Genomic DNA, 23166 nt, shown 5'->3' with positions numbered 1-23166 from the left:
AAACTACTGCACAATTGTACTCATCTCACATGCTAGTAAAGTAATGCTCAACATTCTCCAAGCCAGGCTTCAGCAATACATGAACCGTGAACTTCCAGATATTCAAGCTGGATTTAGAAAAGGCAGAGGAACCAGAGATCAAATCGTCAACATCCACTGGATCATCAAAAAAGCAAGAGAGTTCTGGAAAAACATCTATTTCTGCTTTATTGACTATGCCAAAGCCTTTGACTGTGTGGATCACAATAAACTGTGGAAAATTCTGAAAGAGATGGGAATACAGACCACCTGACCTGCCTCTTGAGAAACCTATATGCAGGTCAGGAAGCAACAGTTAGAACTGGAGATGGAACAACAGACTGGTTCCAAATAGGAAAAGGAGTATGTTGTAGGCTGTATGTTGTCACCCTGCTTATTTAACATATGCAGAGTACATCATGAGAAATGCTGGGCTGGAGGAAGCACAAGTTGGAATCAAGACTGCCGGGAGAAATATCAATAACCTTAGATATGCAGCTGACACCACTCTTATGGCAGAAAGTGAAGAAGAAATAGAGTCTCTTGATGAAAGTGAAAGAAGAGAGTGAAAAAGTTGGCTTAAAGCTCAACATTCAGAAAACTAAGATCATAGCATCTGGTCCCATCATTTCATGGCAAATAGATGGGGAAACATTGGAAACAGTGGCTGACTTAATTTTTCTGGGCTCCAAAATCACTGCGGATGGTGATTGCAACCATGAAATTAAGACACTTACTCCTTGGAGGGAAAGTTATGACCAAAGTAGATTGCTTATTTAAAAGCAGAGATATTACTTTGCCAGCAAAGGTCCATCTAGTCAAGGCTATGGTTTTCCAGTAGTCATGTATGGATGTGAGAGTTGGAGTATAAAGAAAGCTGAGTGCTGAAGATTTGATGTTTTTGAACTATGGTGTTGGAAAAGACTCTTGAGAGTCCCTTGGACTGCAAGGAGAGCCAACCAGTCCATCCTAAAGGAGACCAATCCTGGGTATTCATTGGAGGGACTGATGTTGAATCTGAAACTCCAATACTTTGGCCACCTGATGGGGAGAGCTTACTCATTGGAAAAGACCCTGGTGCTGGGAAAGATTGAGGGCAGGAGGAGAAGGGGACGACAGAGGATGAGATGGTTGGATGGCATCACTGACACAATGGACATGGGTTTGGGTGGTCTCCGGGAGTTGGTGATGGACAGGGAGGCCTGGGGTACTGCGGTTCATGGGGTCGCAAACAGTCGGACAGGACTGAGCGACTGAACTGAACTGAACTGAACTGTGGACCACACTGCCTCCTGGTTCCCTCTGCCTCCAGCCCCACCCACACTGCAGGATTCCTTGATGGCCCTCTGCACCTTCCCCTCTAATTCTGCCTTCAGTCCACTGCAGGCCAGCCTTGGCTTCCGCTCCCTACCTCCTTGCAGCATTCAGCACAGTCTGCCCGTGCCTTCTAGAAACACCCTTCTCTGTTGCGTCTACTGCCCCAGTAGACTTTCCTCCCACCTCCCTGGCCGCTCTGACTCTGTTTCCTTGGCTGCCTTTCCCTCTCTGGATGACCTGCAAATATTGAGAGTCTTCAAGGTCAAGGTCAAGTTCAGGACCACTGTCTCTGCCCTCTCATGCTCCAGGTGGTCACGTCCAGAACCATTGCTTTAAATTCCATCCACATGCTGATAGGCCCCTAGTAGGTCCCTTCTTAAGTCCCAGACTTGTGCAACCTCCACATGGGGCTCAAATAAACACCTTCAACTTAACAGCCAGAAACAGAGCCCCTGGTTCCCCTCGCTAATCTGACCCTGCTCCATTGCCTTTGCTCACTCAGTGGTCCCACTAACCATACAATTGCTGTAAGCCTGGAGCCTGGGGGATCCCGATTTCTCTGGCTCCTGCATCCAGTTCATGGCAATCCCCCAGAGCCTATCTCCTCATCAAATCCTAAATCTGTCCCTGTCTCTTTGTTCCCTACCCCAACAGCCCTAGTCCATGGAACACCTTATACTACACCTTATTTCTGATTGATCTGAAATTCAAATGTAAATAGCATCTTGCCTTTTTTATTCAGTAAGTCTGGCTGCTCCACCTACCAGGTGCCAAAGCTGGCCAGGGCCTCCTACTTGGTCTAACCTCACCTTGCCGAGAGGCTCCCTGTGCCTGCTCCCCGGCCTGCCTGGGCTCCGAGTGAAGCAGGAGAGGCCTCTGCCTCCCCAGCCTGCAGCATTGGTGGGGGGAAAAGAGTCAAATCCCCCATCCCCAACCTCCTGAGATGTCTGCATGGCTCAGCCAGAGGCAGGCTTCCGTCTTCTCATTCCAGGTGGCTTCCTGCTCATGACTCTTGCCCCAGGGTTCTGATTTGAAGGATGGAAGGGACTGATATTTGTGAGGGTCCCAGCAGAGGGTCTGGCTCACCCAGTGCCCAATAAATGATGGCACCCCCTTATCCTCCTCGTGCCTGTGTGGACACTGCAAAGACAGGAAGATGAGGAAAGGATTTCTTGGTGGGAATGGCCCTTGCTCTCTCCAACAGCTTTGTTTTAAATCACTACATTTAATCCATGTGTCGTGGTGAGGAGCCCTGTTTCAGGAAGTTCTAGGAGTCACAGGGACAAAGTCTGGTCTTACAGCTGGCGGAGCAACATGGGGGTGTGGACACTTGTGTGCAGGCTCGCCGCGCCCACACAGGACAAAGTCCAGACCCTGCACCGGGCCTGTGGCCAGCCAGCCTGGCTATCTGTCCAGCCTCTCTCCTCCCCCTCATCTCTGGTCTTCTGGTAAACTCCTGGAAGCTGAGCGAACTGGCTCTTTAGGATCTGAGAGAATACCCTTTTACTAAAAGCCTGCTCTTGGGGAAGATGATACTTACTCTCTGGGCCTCTACTTTTCCATCAGCTGAATGGGGCTAAGGAACACAGCCCATCTCCCCAGCTGAGCAAATGAGACCTACCACACATCCAAGAGCTGACGATGCTCTCTGCCCATGTGAGCGGTCCTCCTTGGAGACCAGCTCCCTGACAGGGAGGTTTCCAGGTGCTCCCTGGGCCTTGGAGCTGGTTCCTCTCCTGTTTCTGTGGCTCTATGTGCTTCCCTGTTGCCTTCAGCAGTCTGTTGCTAGATGCCTCTGGACTCTGAGAGCTCCCTGATCTCAAGGAGCTGTGGTTTCCCCTGGCGGTGCTTGGCACACAGATGGTGCTTGATAAGTGCTTGATAAACAAGCACAGACCGTGGAATTCCAGTGCCTCTGTGGTATCTACAAGACAGAGAGGGGCCCCTCCACCTCCCCCACCTCCTGCCTATTCTAGAGCAAAGCCTTAATTCCTGTCCCTGGAAACAGGACTTCCCCTGCCCCACTTTTTGGTCAACCCTAAGTCAGAAGATATTAAGAAGAGGTGGCAAGAATACACAGAAGAAACTGTACAAATAATAGCTTCAAGACCCAGATAATCACGATGGTGTGACCACTCACCTAGAGCCAGACATCCTGAAATGTGAAGTCGAGTGGGCCTTAGGAAGGATCACTATGAACAAAGCTAGTGGAGGTGATGGAATTCCAGTTGAGCTATTTCAAATCCTGAAAGATGATGCTGTGAAAGTGCTGCACTCAATGTGCCAGCAAATTTGGAAAACTCAGCAGTGGCCACAGGACTGGAAAAGGTCAGTTTTCATTCCAATCCCAAAGAAAGGTAATGCCAAAGAATGCTCAAACTACTGCAAAATTGTACTCATCTCACATGCTAGTAAAGTAATGCTCAACATTCTCCAAGCCAGGCTTCAGCAATTCGTGAACCGTGAACTTCCAGATATTCAAGCTGGATTTAGAAAAGGCAGAAGAACCAGAGGTCAAATTGCCAACATCCGCTGGATCATCGAAAAAGCAAGAGAGTTCCAGAAAACATCTATTTCTGCTTTCTTGACTATGCCAAAGCCTTTGACTGTGAGGATCACAATAAACTGTGGAAAATTCTGAGAGAGATGGGAATACAGACCACCTGACCTGCCTCTTGAGAAACCTATATGCAGGTCAGGAAGCAACAGTTAGAACTGGACATGAAACAACAGACTCGTTCCAAATAGGAAAAGGAGTATGTCAAGGCTGTGTATTGTCACCCTGATAATTTAACTTCTATGCAGAGTACATCATGAGAAACGCTGGGCTGGAGGAAGCACAAGTTGGAATCAAGATTGTCAGGAGAAATATCAATAACCTTAGATATGCAGATGACACCACCCTTATGGCAGAAAGTGAAGAGGAACTAAAATGTCTCTTGATGAAAGTGAAAGAAGAGAGTGGAAGAGTTGGCTTAAAGCTCAACATTTAAAAAACGAAGATCACGGCATCTGGTCCCATCACTTAATGGGAAATAGATGGGGAAACAGTGTCAGACTTTATTTTGGGGGGCTCCAAAATCCCTGCAGATGGTGATTGCAGCCATGAAATTAAAAGACGCTTACTCCTTGGAAGAAAAGTTATGACCAACCTAGATAGCATATTCAAAAGCAGAGATATTACTTTGCCTACAAAGGTCCGTCTAGTCAAGGCTATGGTTTTTCTTGTGGTCATGTATGGATGTGAGAGTTGGACTGTGAAGAAAGCTGAGCGCCGAAGAACTGATGCCTTTGAACTGTGGTGTTGGAGAAGACTCTTGAGAGTCCCTTGGACTGCAAGGAGATCCAACCAGTCCATCTTAAAGGAGATCAGTCCTGGGTGTTCATTGGAAGGACTGATGCTGAAGCTGAAACTCCAATACTTTGGCTACCTCATGTGAAGAGTTGACTCATTGGAAAAGACCCTGATGCTGGGAGGGATTGAGGGCAGGAGAAGGGGACGACAGAGGATGAGATGGCTGGATGCCATCACCCACTCGATGGACATGAGTTTGAGTGAACTCTGGGAATTGGTGATGGACAGGGAAGCCTGGCGTGCTGTGATTCATGGGGTCGCAAAGAGTCGGACACGATTGAGCGACTGAACTGAACTGAAGTCTCCTTGGGATGATTAAGCTCTGTATTCTGATTAGCCCCTTTCCATGCTATACGAGATCAGCACTGATTTTTAAGCCAGGCCCATTATGTGTGTTATTTTGTTTGAGCTCCCCAATAATTTTATGGAGTGAGCACTTGTTAACGTCATCCCCATTTTACAGACGGAGAAACTGGGGCCCAGAGAGTTGAAGTACCTTCTCCAAAGTCACAGATCCAGCAATCAGGGATTTGAACTCAGCCAGTCGGATGCTGGAGCGCATGCTCTTGAATCTCTGGGGGTTGGGTGTTGTGAGAGTGTGAGCACGAAGGCGGAGGCGGCTGCGGAGATCCGGCGCAGGAGCAGATGGAGGACCACGAACGCGGAGGCAGGAGCCGGGGAGGAGTCGGCCGCGCTGGTGGGCGGGGCTACGGTGAGAGCCGCCAGTAGTGGACGGGGCCTGACGGGCAGGCCCTCCCGGATCTCCGCGGGAGTCCGGGATGCTCGGAAGGCTGACTGACAGCGACCTGCGGAGTGGGCTGGGCCAGGCAGGGCCGGACCGGGAGGGGGCCGGAAGGCCGACTCCGCTACGTGGCGGCCTCGGGCAGGCTCGGCTCTCGCCACCAGCCAGCCTCGGGGCGGCGGGACTTCCCTAGCAGGCGCCTCCCTTCGGGTTTGCTCCAGGTCGGACTAGTATTTATTTAAAGCTGGATTTAAAGGTCGCCAGCTGCAGCGAGAAGGCCATGGCACCCCACTCCAGTACTCTTGCCTGGAAAATCCCATGGATGGAGGAGCCTGGTAGGCTGCAGTCCATGCTGAGGGTCGGACACCACTGAGCGACTTCCCTTTCACTTTTCACTTTCATACATTGGAGAAGGAAATGGCAACCCACTCCAGTGTTCTTGCCTGGAGAATCCCAGGGACGGGGGAGTCTGGTGGGCTGCCGTCTATGGGGTCGCACAGAGTCGGACACGACTGAAGTGACTTAGCAGTAGCAGCTGCAGCGAGCGATACAGCGGGCGCTCTTGGAGGCTCCGGCCACCCCAAGAGGGTGCCCCACGCCCCACACCTTGGTGATGGCTTCCCCTTCCTTCCCGACACGTCAGCAGCCCAGCCGCAGTCCTGAGTCGCCTGAGGGCGATGGGCATCCCTCTGGCTGCAGCCAGGGCTGCTCCGAGGTCCGGCCAAGTCAGCGCCCAGCGAGGGCGCGGGGCTGGGCGGGGTCTGGCAACAGTCGTATCCCCAGGACCTTGCACTGTGTATCTAGTAGGTGCACACAGGCATTTAATCTACATAACATAACCTGCAGGCATCTCTGGGATCGGTTTGAACTCCGGCCCCACTGCTTACCGCCCAGGAGAGGACACTTACCACAATTTAGTCCTTTCTTTCTTTTTTTATTTTAATTGGAGGCTAATTACTTTACAATATTGTGGTGGTTTTTGCCATACAATCACATGAATCAGCCATGGGTGTACATGTGTTCCCCATCCTGACCTTCCCTCCCACCTCCCTCCCCATCCCATTCCTCAGGGTCATCCCAGTGCACCAGCCCTGAGCACCCTGTCTCATGCACGGAACCTGGACTGGTGATCTGTTTCACATATGATAATATACATGTTTCAATGCCAGTCTCTCAAATCATCCCACCCTCGCCTTCTCCCACAGAGTCCAAAAGTCTGTTCCTTACCTCTGTCTCTTTTGCTGTCTCTCATATAGGGTCATCCTTACCATCTTTCTAAATTCCATATATATGCATTAATATTCTGTATTGGTGTTTTTCTTTCTGACTTACTTCAGGCCTTAACCTTTCTAAGCATCAGTTTGAAAATGAAAGTTGCTCAGTCGTGCCCAACCCTTTATGACCCCATGGACTATACCGTCCATGGAATTTTCCAGGCCAGAATACCAGAGTGGATAGCCTTTCCCTTCTCCGGGGATCCTCCCAACCCAGGAATCGAACCTAGGTCTCCTGCACTGCAGGCAGATGCTTTACCAGCTGAGCCACAAGGAAAGCATCAGTTTACCATTCCAGAAATGGGGATAAGACGCTTATTTACCCTCTGAAGGTGTTTTGAAGATTAGATCTAATATTTGTTGAGCACTTACTTTGTGTCAGGCATTATTTTTAGGGCTTTGCTGTTTTCACTCAACAGCGTATCAAGTTGTTATAAGTTGTTGTTCCCTTTCTATGAGTGAGGAATGGACACTTAAAGAGGTTAATTTTCCCAAGGTCACACCATTTGGAGCCCTGGGCAGGGTTATCCCACTGTCTGGGCCAAGGTCCCCGCCCTCCCCTGCCTCTGTTCCAGGAGGCAGGCGCCTACCATTCACCGAGATCCTCACAGTGGGAGCCCCCACCCCATAAGAAGAGGGTTGTCAGATGACAGCTGTCTTCCAGTCTCGTCTTGAGACTAAATTGTGGTAAGTGTCCTTACCACAAAGTACACGTGTTCCTTTTTTAGACAGTTCAGGGACCACTCAGGGGCCCAGTGGAGCCATTATGAGGCGAAACCAGGAGAATATGGGATTAGAGCCTGTCCTACTGGGTGGGTCCCAGAAGCCACCTCGCCCTGTCCTCTGCGGTCTGTTCTGAGGTCACTGGGCTACGTGAGCTGGAGGTTTTGTGTGGCCATGGATGGTCCCAGCCTCACCCTCTGGGGATCGTCCATCAAATGTTCATGAGCTGGGGCAAACCTGCTCACCCCCAAATCTGGTTACTGTCCCTGGGGGAGGGGATAGACACTGGCTAATTTAAAACAGAGCATCCCACCCGAGTGGCCTTTGGCTCCTGCCGTCTTCCAGCCCTGCTGGCAGCAGACCTTTTCTCTGTGGCATGATTTGCTGATGTGGCTGCTGTTGGGTGGTGGTGGGGGGGCGGTGGGGTGGGGTGGGAGGCACCGTTTTCTGAGCATATGTTTGTGAAACTAAAACCCTGCCTGTGAGAACCCTCTGCACGTTGCAGCTGTGAAGACATGAGAGCAAGGCCAAAGGAGGCCTTTTGGTGGGACGGCTGGCAACCCTGGGAGGATCCAGCTCTGTCTGGGATCTGGCAGCCGTGGCTGCACCATGTCCCCTCTCGTGGCCCTTTAGGGGAAATCAGGCCCCTGTCTTCTCTCAGTTTCCCCTTTTCCATCTCTTCCTCTTCTCTCTTCTCATCCTGATTTCCAGAAGAGAAGAAACACACCCGGGACTCAGGGGTGCACATGTGGCTGCTGGATTTCCTCGCCCTGCCCCGCCCCCAGCCTGGGAGACAATGGTGCCCCTACATGGCCATTGGTTCCAGGCCTGGACTGGGGTGGTCTCCAGTGGGGTCAGGGGCCCCTGGGAGACATGGAGGCCCTTAAGGCTCAGCAGCCGTGCTCCTGTTATGTGACGAAGGTGTCTAGCTCCACAGTGTTCTCTCCACCCAGGGCCCTTCCCAACTCCAGAGGGACCCAGCCCCCTACAGCCCTCTTCTCTCCTGTTTTCAGTCAGACCCAGGGTTCAGATCGCTCTACTGCCTCTTCCTGTGTGACTCTGGGCCAGTCCCTTCCCATCTCCAAGACTCAGTTTCTCCATCCAGAAAATGGGAAGTATCCCAGAGCCCACCTCACAGGGTGGGGTAGTGAGGTTACACGAGCTTATGCCCAGAACCACCGAAAGCACTCTGGATATACCATGAATTTCCCCACTCACCAAATGATGCCGAAACAGGAGGCTGTTCATTTTCAAGAAAGACGCACACATTCTTTCATGTAGTGGAGTGCTCTTAGTGATTAGTTTTTGAACAACCAGTGAGATATGCTGCCTAAAACAACCTGCATGGGTCCTTCTGGCCAAGGTCATTTGAGGAACCGCTTGAGAGGCAGTTAGCAAGTTTAACCCAGATTGGAACGGATCCTATGGCGTCATAGGCTCCAGTGCGAGTGTGCACAGATCCTTTGAGGACACTTAAGAACACGCAGTCCGTGGTTACAGGATGGGGATCAGGCAGGGACACCTCTGATGAATGGGACCGCCAGCTGCCCTAATGTTATGCAAATAGGTGCTTGAAGCTTGGATAAAAATGCCCATGAAAGCATCCTACAGATTTCAAAAATGTTGCATCGCAGAGAACCAAGAAGGGAGAGAAGAAGACGTGCTTAGACGACTCAGATGACTCAAAAGGTGGCTTTGATGATGGCAGAGGCCCTGAGCCCACAGGTGCAGTGGATGAGGTGGCAAAAAATTGAGTGACAGGATAGGGTGACGAGAGCACTCTTCTAAAGTAACACGTTGTCCCACATAACCTGTGATCATGACTTGCCAACCTCACAGATGGCAAGTAAGTTACTTGTTATAAATAGATAATTAACTATTTCATTGACTGAAAGATTATCTTAAATACATTCAGTTAGGTCACACATCCTTTGGATATTTGAGTGGGGAAACGGAATTGTTACAGGAAGGGGGACCCCGTCCAAGGGCCCGAGAGTGGGCTCTTATCTAACACTCGAAAATGAATTGTCCGAGGAGACGTGCATGCTGACAAAGCAAGAGGCTTTTTTGGGAAGGGGTGCCTGGGCAGAGAACAGCAGCGCAAAGGGAACCAGGAGAAGGGCTCTGCCACGTGGCTCACAGTCTTGTGTTTTATGGTGATGGGATTAGCTCCTGGGTTGTCTCTGGCCAATCCTTCTGAGTCAGGAGTCCTTCCTGATGGTGCTTGCATCCACTCAGCCAAAATGGCTTCCAGCCAGAAGGCTCCTGGGAGGTTGGTAGGACATATATATGGACTGGAGTTTCCTCTCTCCTTTTGACCTTTCCCGAATTCTTCCAGTTGGTGGTAGCTTGTTAGTTCTGTATTTCTTACCAGGACCTCCTGTTGTAAAACAACTCATATAAAAGGTTACCGTGGTGTCTGGTCACAGCGGGTCATTTCAGCCAGTGGTTCCCCTAATAGAATCATCCTATTGGGGGGCTTGTTATTTGAGTCTCTCAGTGCCCCTTCACCCCACACATTCCCTTTCCAGAGGGGGCCCCCTCTGTCTGTGTCACCCTTCCCCTGGCTGCCTGTCCTGGGGGTGGCTGCACACGCCAGGAATTGACTCCCCCTCGACCAGGAGCAGCCCTGAGGCCGTGACCAAGCGGGCTGGTGTATAATTTCCCCCAGCTCCCTTGTCCCTTGAACAAGCTGATGCTGAAGTCTGTGTTCTGTGCCGGCCCCCACATTTCCCTGGAGGGTTAAGTGCCAGGGGCCCCAGTGGTTACATGCTTGACAACACACCGTTTATTGGCCGACTCCCATTCTCTGACTCACTTTCCCTCTCCCTTCCTGGTCCCTCCAGCCTTCCCTCCAAATAAAGAAGGTTGACTCCATGTTTGTCTCAGGTCTTCTGGGGAAATCCAACCTACGGCAAGTGCAAATGATGAAGGAGAGTGGTGGTTATCATCACCCATTGTTATTTTGATAAAAGCAGGAAAACGCGGTTCCTGCTTTGGGCCTCCTAGACCCAGAACTGGGGGAGACAGGCGAGGGGGTCTCTTTTAGGTCAGATTGGGGAGGGGGAGATCTGACTACACGTTTATCTCAAAGCAATCTCAAAGTAATTCATCCTCTCTCCCTCTCTCTCAGTCAATTATATGCTTGAGCAGCTAAGCCCCAAATCGGTCCATCCAGAGCAATTAAAAGCTTCCTTTGCCAGGCCTTAGGGATTGATCTCTGATCAATGAGAAGAACACCGCAGCTGGAAAGCAGCCGAAACCAAGAACAGGGCGACTGTGTCCTGTTCAGATGAGCTAGGCCACCGTTAAAATTTGTTTTTAAAAGTGCCTCTTATTTTCCAATATGGGATGAGGGGTGGGGGGAATGTCATACAAATGACCAGAAATGTCTCATTCGTTTTCTAGCCTATTTGTCCCCAGATGAAATTTATTTGTGAAAACCTGTTTTGGGCCCATGAGCCATGGTATTATTATATTTATATCATTATATTTGTAAACACTGTATTCCTAATTATATTTAGAATGAATCATACAGCAATAGCAGTGGAATCATGTAACTTGTAGGTACAATGTGCTGGTAGCTGTGCTAAGAATGTCACATATTTTATTTTAGCTGACTCTAATGATACTATGAAGCGGTCACTGTTATTGATGCAACTACTCAGGCTCAGAGAGGTTGAGTAACTTGCCTGAGACCACACAGCAGAAAATAGCAGAAGAGGATTACAAACCCAGGCAGTCCAGCTTCCACGCCTGGGTTCTTCACCATGAAAAAAGCAGCCTGGCTTTTCATACCAGGAGAGAAGGGACCAGATGGCTTGGCTGACTTTGTTGTCAAAGCCAGGCTCACCCTGACTTGCCTTTCCCCAGGGACCTGAAACTAGGTGGATTTTGATTCTCAGCCATTCCTCCCTGCTGGTCTCTGTCACTGAAACGTCAGAGGGTTCTGTAAACCAGCTTTCCCCAGGTCCCAGCTCCTGTGGCCTCAGAAGGAACTCTTGGGAGACAACCCTGTGTCCACAAACAAGCGAGTTCACACTGAAGCTAGTGCTGCCTGGGAACAGCTTATCAAGAAAGGCAGGGTAAATGTGGAGAACCCAGGACGCTAGCCCTGCACCCTCTTAGGTGGTCCACTTTCGAGAGAGTGTCCCAGGAGACTCCAGGATGCCCGTAGAATAGAGAGTGGATGAGGAACAAGGAAATGTCCTGTCCAAGGGACATCTCGGGGTGCTACAGGGAACAGTGGTCCCAGTGTCACCAGTCATCATGCACTGTGTGACTCTGGCCACATCACCTCTCTGCTCTATTTCCTCCTCAGTGAACTGGGTGGATGGTTCAGAGGAGTCCCGAGGCCCCTCTTGTCTCAGGGATCGGGGAGCATCAGTTTCCGCAGGTAGCTGAAAGCCCACTCTCTGCTCCCCACACTTCTGCTCACTCCATGTCCTTGTGCTGGTTTGCATGGTTCCATGACCCTCTGAGGATGCAGCCCGGCCACTGTAAATGTGTGAGGTCAGTGAATGGGAAATTCCCTGTGTTTGGATTTGCAGAGTGGGTTTGGCATAGTGGTTCCGAACCAGACGTGATTTTGCCCCTTGCCAGCCTCCCCTTGGACATTTGGGAATATCTGGAAATATGTTTGGCTGTCACAGCGAAGGGGAGAATGCCCCTGGCAAGGAGTGGGCAGAAGCCAGGGATGCTGCTGAACACCCAACAGTGATCGGGAAAGAGCGACCGGGGCCTCAGTGTCAGTGGCAAAGTTGAGGAGCCTGGACCACAGGAGGCTGGATGGCCCACAGCTGCAGGTGCTCCAGACTGTGCACGCCCTGGGACTCCCTCCTCTTCAAATTCCTTTGCCCCAACAACCAGAAGGCTCCCAAATAAGTACGGCTACGACAAGTCATAGTTATTCCTTTTAGAAAATAAGGAAAACATGCACATGGTAAGACATTCTACAAAATGGCTCAAAACAGTGCACAATGGAGAAGAATCATCTCACATGTATCATGTATCATCTCCATGTATCCTGGTCTCCCAGTTCCTCTGCCCCACCGGTAAGCATCACTCACCTGTTTCTTGTGTTATGTTCATCTTTCCAGCCCCAGAGTTTCTCAGTGTCAGCCCTAATGGCATTTCAGACCAAATAGTTCTACGTCATGGGGACAGTCTTATGCATTGTAGGATATAAGCAGCACCCACCGGATGCCAAAATTATCTCCAGACAATGACAAATGTCCCTGGGGATGCGGGTTGAGGACCACTGTCCTGGAGATAGCTTCTGCATATTTTCACATATATGTATTCAAGAAAGCATGTCTTTCTCATTTGGGGAGATGGGCACATATTAGATGTTCCATGAATATTTGTTAAAAGAATGCATAGGGATTCCCTGGTGGCTTGGTGGTAAAGAATCTGCCTGCCAATGCAGGGGACACAGATTCGATCCCTGATCCGGGAAGATCCCACATGCCGTGGAACAACTAAGCCTCTGCACCACGACGACTGAAGCTCATGTGTCCTAAAGCCCATGCTCCACAACAAGAGAAGCCACCACAATGAGAAGCCTGCACAGTGCACCTAGGGCATAGCCTCTGCTCTCTGCAACAAGGGAAAAGCCTGGGAAGCAAGGAACCCCCAGCATCAGTTCAGTTCAGTTTAGTCGCTCAGTCGTGTCCGACTCTTTGCAACTCCATGAATTGCAACACGCCAAGCCTCCCTGTCCATCACCATCTCCTGGAGTTCACTCAGACTCACGCCCATTGATTCAGTGATGCCATCCAGCCATCTCATCCTCTGTCGTCCCCTTCTCCTCCTGCCCCCGATCCCTCCCAGCATCAGAGTCTTTTCCGATGAATCAACTCTTCACATGATGTGGCCAAAGTACTGGAGTTTCAGCTTTAGCATCATTCCTTCCAAAGAAATCCCAAGGCTGATCTCCTTCAGAACGGACTGGTTGGATCTCCTTGCAGTCCAAGGGACTCTCAAGAATCTTCTCCAACACCACAGTTCAAAAGCAGCAATTCTTCGGCGCTCAGCCTTCTTCACAGTCCAACTCTCACATCCATACATGACCACAAGAAAAACCATAGCCTTGACTAGACGGACCTTAGTTGGCAAAGTAATGTCTCTGCTTTTTAATATGCTATCTAGGTTGGTCATAACTTTTCTTCCAAGGAGTAAGCGTCTTTTAATTTCATGGCTGCAGTCACCATCTGCAGTGATTTTGGACCCCCCCTCAAGAAAAAGTCTGACACTGTTTCCACTGTTTCCCCATCTATTTGCCATGAAGTGATGGGACCGGATGCCATGATCTTCGTTTTCTGAATGTTGAGCTTTAAGCCAACTTTTTCACTCTCCTCTTTCACTTTCATCAAGAGGCTTTTTAGTTCCTCTTTACTTTCTGCCAGAAGGGTGCTGTCATCTGCATATCTGCTGCTGCTAAGTCACTTCAGTCGTGTCCGACTTGGTGCGACCCCATAGACGGCAGACCACCAGGCTCCGCCGTCCCTGGGATTCTCCAGGCAAGAACACTGGAGTGGGTTGCCATTTCCTTCTCTAATGCATGAAAGTGAAAAGTGAAAGTGAAGTCGCTCAGTCGTGTCCGACTCTTCGTGACCCCATGGACTGCAGCTCTCCTGGCAATCTTTTTTTTTTTTTTAATTTTTTTATTTTTTTAATTTAAAAATCTTTAATTCTTACATGTGTTCCCAAACATGCATCCCCCTCCCACCTCCCTCCCCATAACATCTCTGTGGGTCATCCCCATGCACCAGCCCCAAGCATGCTGTATCCTGCGTCAGACATAGACTGGCATTCTTACTGGCATGATAGTATACATGTTAGAATGCCATTCTCCCAAATCATCCCACCCTCTCCCTCTCCCTCTGAGTCGAAAAGTCCGTTATACACAGCTGTGTCTTTTTTCCTGTCTTGCATACAGGGTAGTCATTGCCATCTTTCTAAATTCCATATATATGTGTTAGTATACTGTATTGGTGTTTTTCTTTCTGGCTTACTTCACTCTGTATAATCGGCTCCAGTTTCATCCATCTCATCAGAACTGATTCAAATGAATTCTTTTTAACGGCTGAGTAATACTCCATTGTGTATGTGTACCACAGCTTTCTTATCCATTCATCTGCTGATGGACATCTAGGTTGTTTCCATGTCCTGGCTATTATAAACAGTGCTGCGATGAACATTGGGGTACATGTGTCTCTTTCTATTCTGGTTTCCTTGGTGTGTATGCCCAGCAGTGGGATTGCTGGGTCATAAGGTAGTTCTATTTGCAATTTTTTAAGGAATCTCCACACTGTTCTCCATAGTGGCTGTACTAGTTTGCATTCCCACCAACAGTGTAGGAGGGTTCCCTTTTCTCCACACCCTCTCCAGCATTTATTGCTTGCAGATTTTTGGATCGCAGCCATTCTGACTGGTGTGAAGTGGTACCTCATTGTGGTTTTGATTTGCATTTCTCTGATAATGAGTGATATTGAGCATCTTTTCATGTGTTTGTTAGCCATCCATATGTCTTCTTTGGAGAAATGTCTATTTAGTTCTTTGGCCCATTTTTTGATTGGGTCGTTTATTTTTCTGGAATTGAGCTGCATAAGTTGCTTGTATATTTTTTAGATTAGTTGTTTGTCAGTTGCTTCATTTGCTATTATTTTCTCCCATTCAGAAGGCTGTCTTTTCACCTTGCTTATATTTTCCTTTGTTGTGCAGAAGCTTTTAATTTTAATTAGATCCCATTTGTTTATTTTTGCTTTTATTTCCAGAATTCTGGGAGGTGAATCATAGAGGATCCTGCTGTGATTTATGTTGGAGAGTGTTTTGTCTATGTTCTCCTCTAGGAGTTTTATAGTTTCTGGTCTTACATTTAGATCTTTAATCCATTTTGAGTTTATTTTTGTGTGGGGTGTTAGAAAGTGATCTAGTTTCATTCTTTTACAAGTGGTTGACCAGTTTTCCCAGCACCACTTGTTAAAGAGATCAGCTTCTCTTCTTTTCAGAGCTATTTGTAAGGCCTCCCCAGACAGCCATTTTGCTTTTTTGCATTTCTTTTCCATGGGGATGGTCTTGATCCCTGTCTCCTGTACAATGTCATGAACCTTATTCCATAGTTCATCAGGCACTCTATCTATCAGATCTAGGCCCTTAAATCTATTTCTCACTTCCACTGTATAATCATAAGGGATTTGATTGAGGTCATACCTCAATGGTCTAGTGGTTTTCCCTACTTTCTTCAATTTAAGTCTGAATTTGGCAATAAGGAGTTCATGATCTGAGCCACAGTCAGCTCCCGGTCTTGTTTTTGCTGACTGTATAGAGCTTCTCCATCTTTGGCTGCAAAGAATATAATCAATCTGATTTCGGTGTTGACTATCTGATGATGTCCATGTGTAGAGTCTTCTCTTGTGTTGTTGGAAGAAGGTGTTTGCTATGACCGGTGCATTTTCTTGGCAAAACTCTATTAGTTTGCCCTGCTTCATTCCACATTCCAAGGCCAAATTTGCCTGTTACTCCAGGTGTTTCTTGACTTCCTACTTTTGCATTCCAGTCCCCTATAATGAAAAGGACATCTTTTTTGGATGTTAGTTCTAAAAGGTCTTGTAGGTCTTCATAAAACCGTTCAACTTCAACTTCTTCAGCGTTACTGGTTGGGGCATAGACTTGGATAACTGTGATATTGAATGGTTTGCCTTGGAGACGAACAGAGATCATTCTGTCATTTTTGAGATTGCATCCAAGTACTGCATTTGGACTCTTTTGCTGACCATGATAGCTACTCCATTTCTTCTGAGAGATTCCTGCCCGCAGTAGTAGATATAATGGTCATCTGAGTTAAATTCACCCATTCCAGTCCATTTTAGTTCGCTAATTCCTAGAATGTCGACATTCACTGTTGCCATCTCTTGTTTGACCACTTCCAATTTGCCTTGATTCATGGACCTGACATTTCAGGTTCCTATGCAATATTGCTCTTTACAGCATCAGACTTTGTTTCTAGCACCAGTCACATCCACAGCTGGGTATTGTTTTTGCTTTGGCTCCATCCCTTCTTTCTTTCTGGAGTTATTTCTCCACTGATCTCCAGTAGCATATTGGACACCTACTGACCTGGGGAGTTCCTCATTCAGTATCCTATTATTTTGCCTTTTCATACTGTTCATGGGGTTCTCAAGGCAAGAATACTGAAGTGGTTTGCCATTCCCTTCTCCAGTGGACCACATTCTGTCAGACCTCTTCACCATGACCCGCCCGTCTTGGGTTGCCCCGCGGGCATGGCTTGGTTTCATTGAGTTAGACAAGGCTGTGATCCAGAGGCCAGGGTCTGGGGCGGGAGGAGCCACCCCATGCCCGAGGCCAGGGGCGGAGGCCAGGAAGATCAACACATATCCATGGAGCGGTGGCTGCGCTGGCACAGGAGGGCCTAGAGGAGCTATCCCACGTTGAAGGTCAGGAAGGGCGGCAGTGAGGAGATACCCTTTGTCCAAGGCAAGGAGCAGCGGCTGCGCTTTGCTGGAGCAGCCGTGAAGAGCTACCCCACGCCCAAGGTAAGAGAAACCCAAGTAAGATGGTAGGTGTTGCAAGAGGGCATCAGAGGGCAGACACACTGAAACCCCTAGCATAGCCAAAGATAAATTTTACAAAATTATTTAAAAGAATGGATAACTGAGAATTGTTCAGTCATTCAGTTTTGTCCGACTCTTTGCGACCCCGTGGACTGCAGCATGCCAGGCTTCCCTGTCCTTCACCATCTCCCAAAGCTTGCTCAAACTCATGTCCATTGAGTTGGTGATGCCATCCAACTGAATAAAAGTCCACTTAAATAATAAATCGAACCCTATCCTAAATGGCCGGTTACATGTATCCTAATACAAGCACAGGATATGAAACATTTTCTTCCTGATTTCCTCTTACCCATTTCGCTCTAAAGAGGACCATCTTGTGATGCTCCCCAAACTCTGTTTATCTCACTGCTAAAGGCTGAGATTTGGGGGTTGAGTCCCCAGTGCCCTTGCAGCCTGTTCTCAGAAGCAGCTGGAACTGTCCTCCATAATGACTTACTCCCTGCACTTGAGGATTGCCTTCCCTGCCCCCAAATGACAGGCTGGGGAGGCATCAGGGAGGTGCCCCATCTGCCTCAAGTGGCCCCTCCCATCTATCTGTCCTGCTCTGCCAACATCTGGCTTTCGTGACAAGCTGTGGCCTTGGTTCCGGAAACAGTGCCCTTTCTAAGAAGGTGGGGGCATTGGTCCAGCTTGGGCAATCAGCCCAAAGTCCATTTTGTGTGATTCTGGGCAGCTGCCCAGTTTCTCTTCCTGGAGTGCAGCGGGGCCTGGGATGGTCTCTGGATTTTCATGTTTCCTGGAGGGGAGTGGGTGGGGGTCTGGGAGCTGGCAGGTGACTTGTGTCCACCACCACGGGGACCAGGTCAGGGGCGATACCCTGCCCAGGGCCTGCTTGCCTATCACTCACTCTAGGCCCTGGGGAGGTAAAGTCAGCCTTCTCAGGGCTGGTAGGGGAGGGGGGTAGGCTGGGCCTTATGATCTTCCCCAGAAACAAGGCAGATCAAGGTCAAGAGCCATGGCTTTCAAGAGCCTTGGTGCGAGGTGTGGCTGGCATGTGTCAGCTGGGAGTTCAGCTGAGGCCAGGTCAAAGGGCCTTCTTTGTGGTGGTTTTAGGTTAATCAGACTTATGTGGTGGCTCAGGGCTACAAAGACACATGTTCCCAGAGAGAAACCTTCAGAAGCTGCATGGTTCCGTTCAGCTGTGAGGTCCAACCCCAAGGATGAGGTCATTGCTGCGCTTTATGCCAGACTCTACTAGTTGAGTCACAATGGCCACCAGGGTCAGGGTGGAGAGACTCAGGCCTCACCTCTCGGTAGGGGTGTGTCGAGGTCTCATTGTGGAAGAGCCCGTGGACGGGAGATGCTGCCATCTGCCAAGGGTCTTTTACTGAGTCTTTCTTCTCCCTCCCCATGGCCACAGCCCCTGATCCACTTCCCTGGAACCATGGCAACCACCTTCCCAGAAGGCACTGACCTTGTACCTCTGTTCTCATCCTTTCCTTCCAGCGGGTTCCAGCCCCAGGGAACAGGTGAGAGGAGAATGCCCCATGAGTAACCAGGAGGCCTCAGATGCTGAACTCCTCCCCCACCCCCCCGAGGATTTCCTTTTAGGCTTCTCTCAGCAGCTAGTTCAAGCCCAGGGCAGGGGCAGGTTCAAGGGACAGCATGTGTTCTCCAACCAAGTCCCTCCTTTCCTCAGCTCCTTCTGTGTTGATGGCTGGGTGGAGGCGGGGCAGGACAGGGAATGTTCCAGTGTGAGCGGGGTCTGAGTCTGGGCTCATTGGCTGTCCCAGAACATCCTTCATCACCCTGGGACCTGTCCACTTCTTCCCTCCTCCCTTTCTCACGATCATGTCTGTTCTCAGTGTCATCCCAGGTTCCTCCTTGAGGGGAACTTGGTACCACTTGCAGCCCCTCACTGACCTGGAATCCCTCATGCCTCTGAGATTGCTGTCATGTGGTCATCAGCGGCCCCTCATTACCAAAGTCTTTCGGTTCTTGTCTTGTTTGCTTGGCCTGTCTGCATCATTGAGCATGGACCACCTTCTTCCAGGAACTTTTTTGCCCTGCCCGCCCCCCTGCCCCATCTCCTCTTACCTCTCAGATGGACTCCTTTCCAGATGCTTCGTTGGTTCTCTCCTGTCGTTTAACCTCATGACTTATCTGTCCCCTAGGAGCACTAACTGTGGAATCTATTTCCCGTTCCCTACTCATCTCATGAGCTCAGAATCTCACATTTCCAACTGCCTACTAGCTATCCCAACCTGGCTGCTCCCAGCTGTCTCAGATTCATTCGAGCAAAGCTAAACTCAGTGTCTCTTTTCCATTGCGATCATCCCCTTCCCGTGGAGATGCCGGTGAGCATCACCACCCAACTCATCAACACGAACCTCAGTGTGTCACCAGTGCAGCCTTCTTCCGCTGCTGAATTTTAATCACAGGCAGTTTTAGCAAGTCTCTTGCCAGAATTTCTTGAGCCCATTCATTCATCCATTCTTTCTGTCTGGAGTGACAGGCAAATATTTATTGAGCATGTGCTCTACCCCAGGCACTGTTCATGTGGCTGGAGATACAGCAGTAAGCCAAATAGAATTCTTGCAGTCTATGAGGGAGCGAAAGACAATGAGCAGATAGATAGGCAAACACAGAGCGGGACCAATGGTGGTAAGGGCTGTGAGACAATAAGGCTGAGTGAGGAGCTGGGAGAAGAGGCAGGTGAGCCTCTCCTGTCAGGTGGAGAGGGAAGACTTACTGATCAGACTTACTGATTACTTACTTGAATAGAGGCCAGAAGGAAATCAGAATCAGCTGAGTGGACACTAAGCCATGGCAGCTGCCTTCCCAAAGGGCACTGACTTTGTACTTCTGCTCTCATCCTTTCCTCCCAGCCGCTTTCAGGGCTTTCTGTTTCCCACTGAATCAAGGGTCTTCACAACTGGACTTTGACCCTGTCTTCCAGCTAAGTCTTACTGTGGTCAGCAGAATTCTGCAATGGCCTGGTGAACTCCACCCCCTATTTTTACCCCTCTGTGTGATCCCCTCACCCAGATGTAGGTGGGACCTGTGACTGGCTGTTTGACCATAGAATGTAGTTTTCCTGCTTAGGTTATCTGATATAAGATTCCATCTCAGCCAATTTATGTGATGAGAAGGCTTCCAGGAGCCTGCAGTGGCCTCCAGTAGAAACGTGGGGCTCTTGGTCCTGGAGTTGTGAGGCAATGGATTCTGCCAGTCATCTGGATGAAGTGAGAGGCAGATTTGTCCCCTCGAAGCCTCAGGGATACCACAGCCCTCAGACACCTTCTGCAACTCATGGGCAGAAAATCCAGCAGAGCTGTGCTCACCCCTGACCCACGGAAACTGTGAGACAACCAGCGTGTGTTCCTTGTTACACAGCAATGGAAAACCGACACGCTCGCCCCTCAAGCCCTATGCAAGTCCTTTGGCTGCTCTTGCTTCCAGACAGGCTATTTTTTCATGCCCTTCTCTGACCCTACATTTTCTCTCTGGTTAAATTTTGTCTGTCCTTCAAAATCCCATTCAAATATGCCCTCTTCCTTTCTGCACCCCGGTTTGTCCTGGCCCCTCCAGCCCCCCACCACATGGCCCTTGGTCCTCTCCCCCACACTTGCCCTGTCGGTTGTCTGCATGCCCCGACCCACTCCCTCACCCCTCCCGCATCGTCCATCTCAGGGTGTTACTCAGGGCCCGGCTTCCAACACATGGAGGGCTCCTCACTTGGGGGGGGCTTGGGGGGTTCTGGATTGGGCTCTGACCATTGTGCATTCCCTCCCACTGCTTGGAGAAGGCTACTCCGGGCCCAGACCTCTCATCAGATTCTCAAAGAGGCCCGAGGTCCTGAGAAGATAAAGACGGACTGAGGCTGGACAGATGTCAAGACCCAACTCTTGAACTGAAGCCCCTGGGTTCTCACCCACTAAGGGATTTCCGTCTGAAGCCTGGGTGCTAATCACAGCTTTGCTGGAGGAATATGAGGCTTCTGGGGTGCTCTGCAGGACAGTGGCTGTTCTGACACGTGTCAGAGCCCAGTCATCTGCTCTGGGGTGGAGGTGGTTCAGCGGGAGGAAGGAGGAAGGGAGAGGGGTGCAGCAGGGGCCCAGGGGAGCCCCCTCGATGGCAAGAGGAGGAAACAGAAGGGAGAGTCTTGGGGACCAAGCGGGCAGGGGAAAGGAAGCTGGCTCATTCTGCTCTGAAGGAGTGACTGCGTTTCTCCTTTTAACTGTGGCAGGTGCCTGATCACCGCTCCCGCTGCTGGCTCCCCTGGGCTCCTTGGCAGTGCCAGGGTATTTTTAGCCCTCCAGGAAGTGGAACAAAGCACCCGGGCAGGCAGTGCCGTGCTCTTGGCTTTGCCTGGGGCCGTGCTCAGCAGCTTTCTAAGAAAGCACCGGGGGCCTTCTCCATTGCAGGGGACGTGGGGGATGTGCATCCAGCTCCCTCACATGCCTCCAAGGCTGTCTCCCTCAGAGGCTTGGAGGGGGACATTCTTGCCAGCTAGGGGCACTGAGAGCCGGGCTGGGATGTTAGGGGTGGGGGCGAGTAGCGGGCCTCTCTTCAGGAGGGATCAATCAATCAATTCAGCGGCTCAGTCATGTCCGACTCTGCAATCTCATGGCCTGCAGCACGCCAGGCCTCCCTGTCCATCGCCAACTCCCAGAGTTTACTCAAACTCATGTCCATAGAGTTGGTGATGCCATCCAACCATCTCATCTTCTGTTGTCCCCTTCTCCTCCTGCCTTCAATCTTTCCCAGCACTAGGGTCTGTTTCCAATGAGTCAGTTCTTCACATCAGGTGGCCAAAGTATTGGAGCTTCAGCTTCAGCATCAGTCCTTTCAATGAATACATAGGGTCAGATGCTTGGCAGCCCCCACGCCTCACTCTGGGGAAGACACTAACTTGTAGGGGAGCCACTGGGGTGAGGTGTGCAAGGCAGGAACTCTAGGTTGGGGGCTGGGAAAATGGGGGGTGGGGGCCGCTCTGGGCTAGAAACACCTGCCCCTGCAGTGAGGGGGAGGCGGGGGAGAGTAGCCTGATCCCACACTCCGAGGACCCAGTGATGGACTCTCAAGGTCAGCCTTGAGCCTTGATCTGCCAAATATTTGCTTGGATCACTGACCCAGCTGACTTCTGGCCCTCACACCCCCTGGGCTTGTATCTAGGTCCTGCGCCAACCAGACACCCCACCTTTTGTTCCTGGAGGGGTTGGTGCTGTTTCCTAAAGAGGCCTTTCCAGGCAAGTGTGGCAGCCATATCCCATCATGGGGTTCCTGAACTGCAGACCAAGGTGGACAAGCTGGGGGGTTGCAGCCAGGAGTCCCCTTGGATGCTTTGTTTGAAGCAGCAACTTCAGTGAACTGGACTGAAGTGGTCAAGGTTCAGCATGGCTGCCCACAGAGACTCAACCAACACAAGGCCAGGTCACCTGGGGCCTTCTTCCCCCAACCCTGCAAGCTTGGGAAGGAGAGCGGCCTTGCCCCCAAACCCCCCCCAGAGTGGGTGGAGGGAGGCTGAGATGGGCTTGGTCAGGGCCTAGAAAGGAGGGAAGAACCAATCTTTCTGTCTGCCTGCCTGTCTGTCTCTCTCTCACACACACTCCCCGCCGAGTGTCCACTCTATGGGTAGCCACCATGCTAAGTTCTGCACCGGCATCAGCCCCTGAATCCCAGGGACCCTGCAGTTACTTTTGCTCCATTTTGCTGACATGGAAACAAAGATTCAGAGAGGTTGAGCAACTTGTCTAAGCACACACAGCCGGGTGTCAAATCCAGGTGGGTGTACGGACTGCCCACTGCAGCCAATTAGAGGAGGAGGAGGGAAAAGGTCGTGCAACGGGGTGGGGGACGGGCTGGTGGGGGGCAGGGCCATGTGCCTGCCTGGACCCCTTACTTCCCAAGATTGAGATGGGATCAGTAAACTTCTGACCGTCACCGGAAGCCAAGCTCAGGCTAAACGACGCTCTGTGATCTCAGCCCCGCTCTCTGCTTTTGCCTGCACCCCTTACTCCCGTTGCAGCCTCGCCTCCCGTTATTCACCCTTCAAGGTCCAGAGAAAAAGCCAGCTCCTCCGGTCTCTTGGCTTCTGCCTTGCACTGCGCTCAGCCTGTTCTGATTAGAGTCTTATAATCTTTCACTGTCTATCTGTCC

At 50.4% G+C, this 23166-nt stretch overlaps 1 long non-coding RNA gene across 2 annotated transcripts in view; it reads right to left on the bottom strand.

The window, feature by feature from the left end:
* The window catches only part of LOC121816326 (uncharacterized), a 30131-nt gene that overhangs the window by 3566 nt on the left and 3399 nt on the right, over positions 1 to 23166 (bottom strand). For both annotated transcript variants that reach the window (XR_006055878.2, XR_009595913.1), the window contains exon 2: positions 5187 to 21852. This is a non-coding gene — a long non-coding RNA (uncharacterized LOC121816326). The remainder of the gene's footprint in view (positions 1 to 5186; positions 21853 to 23166) is intronic.

This window comes from Ovis aries, chromosome 13 (genome assembly GCF_016772045.2).
Source record: "Ovis aries strain OAR_USU_Benz2616 breed Rambouillet chromosome 13, ARS-UI_Ramb_v3.0, whole genome shotgun sequence".
Lineage (NCBI taxonomy): Eukaryota > Metazoa > Chordata > Mammalia > Artiodactyla > Bovidae > Ovis > Ovis aries.
This window is presented reverse-complemented; position numbering and strand designations above follow the sequence as displayed.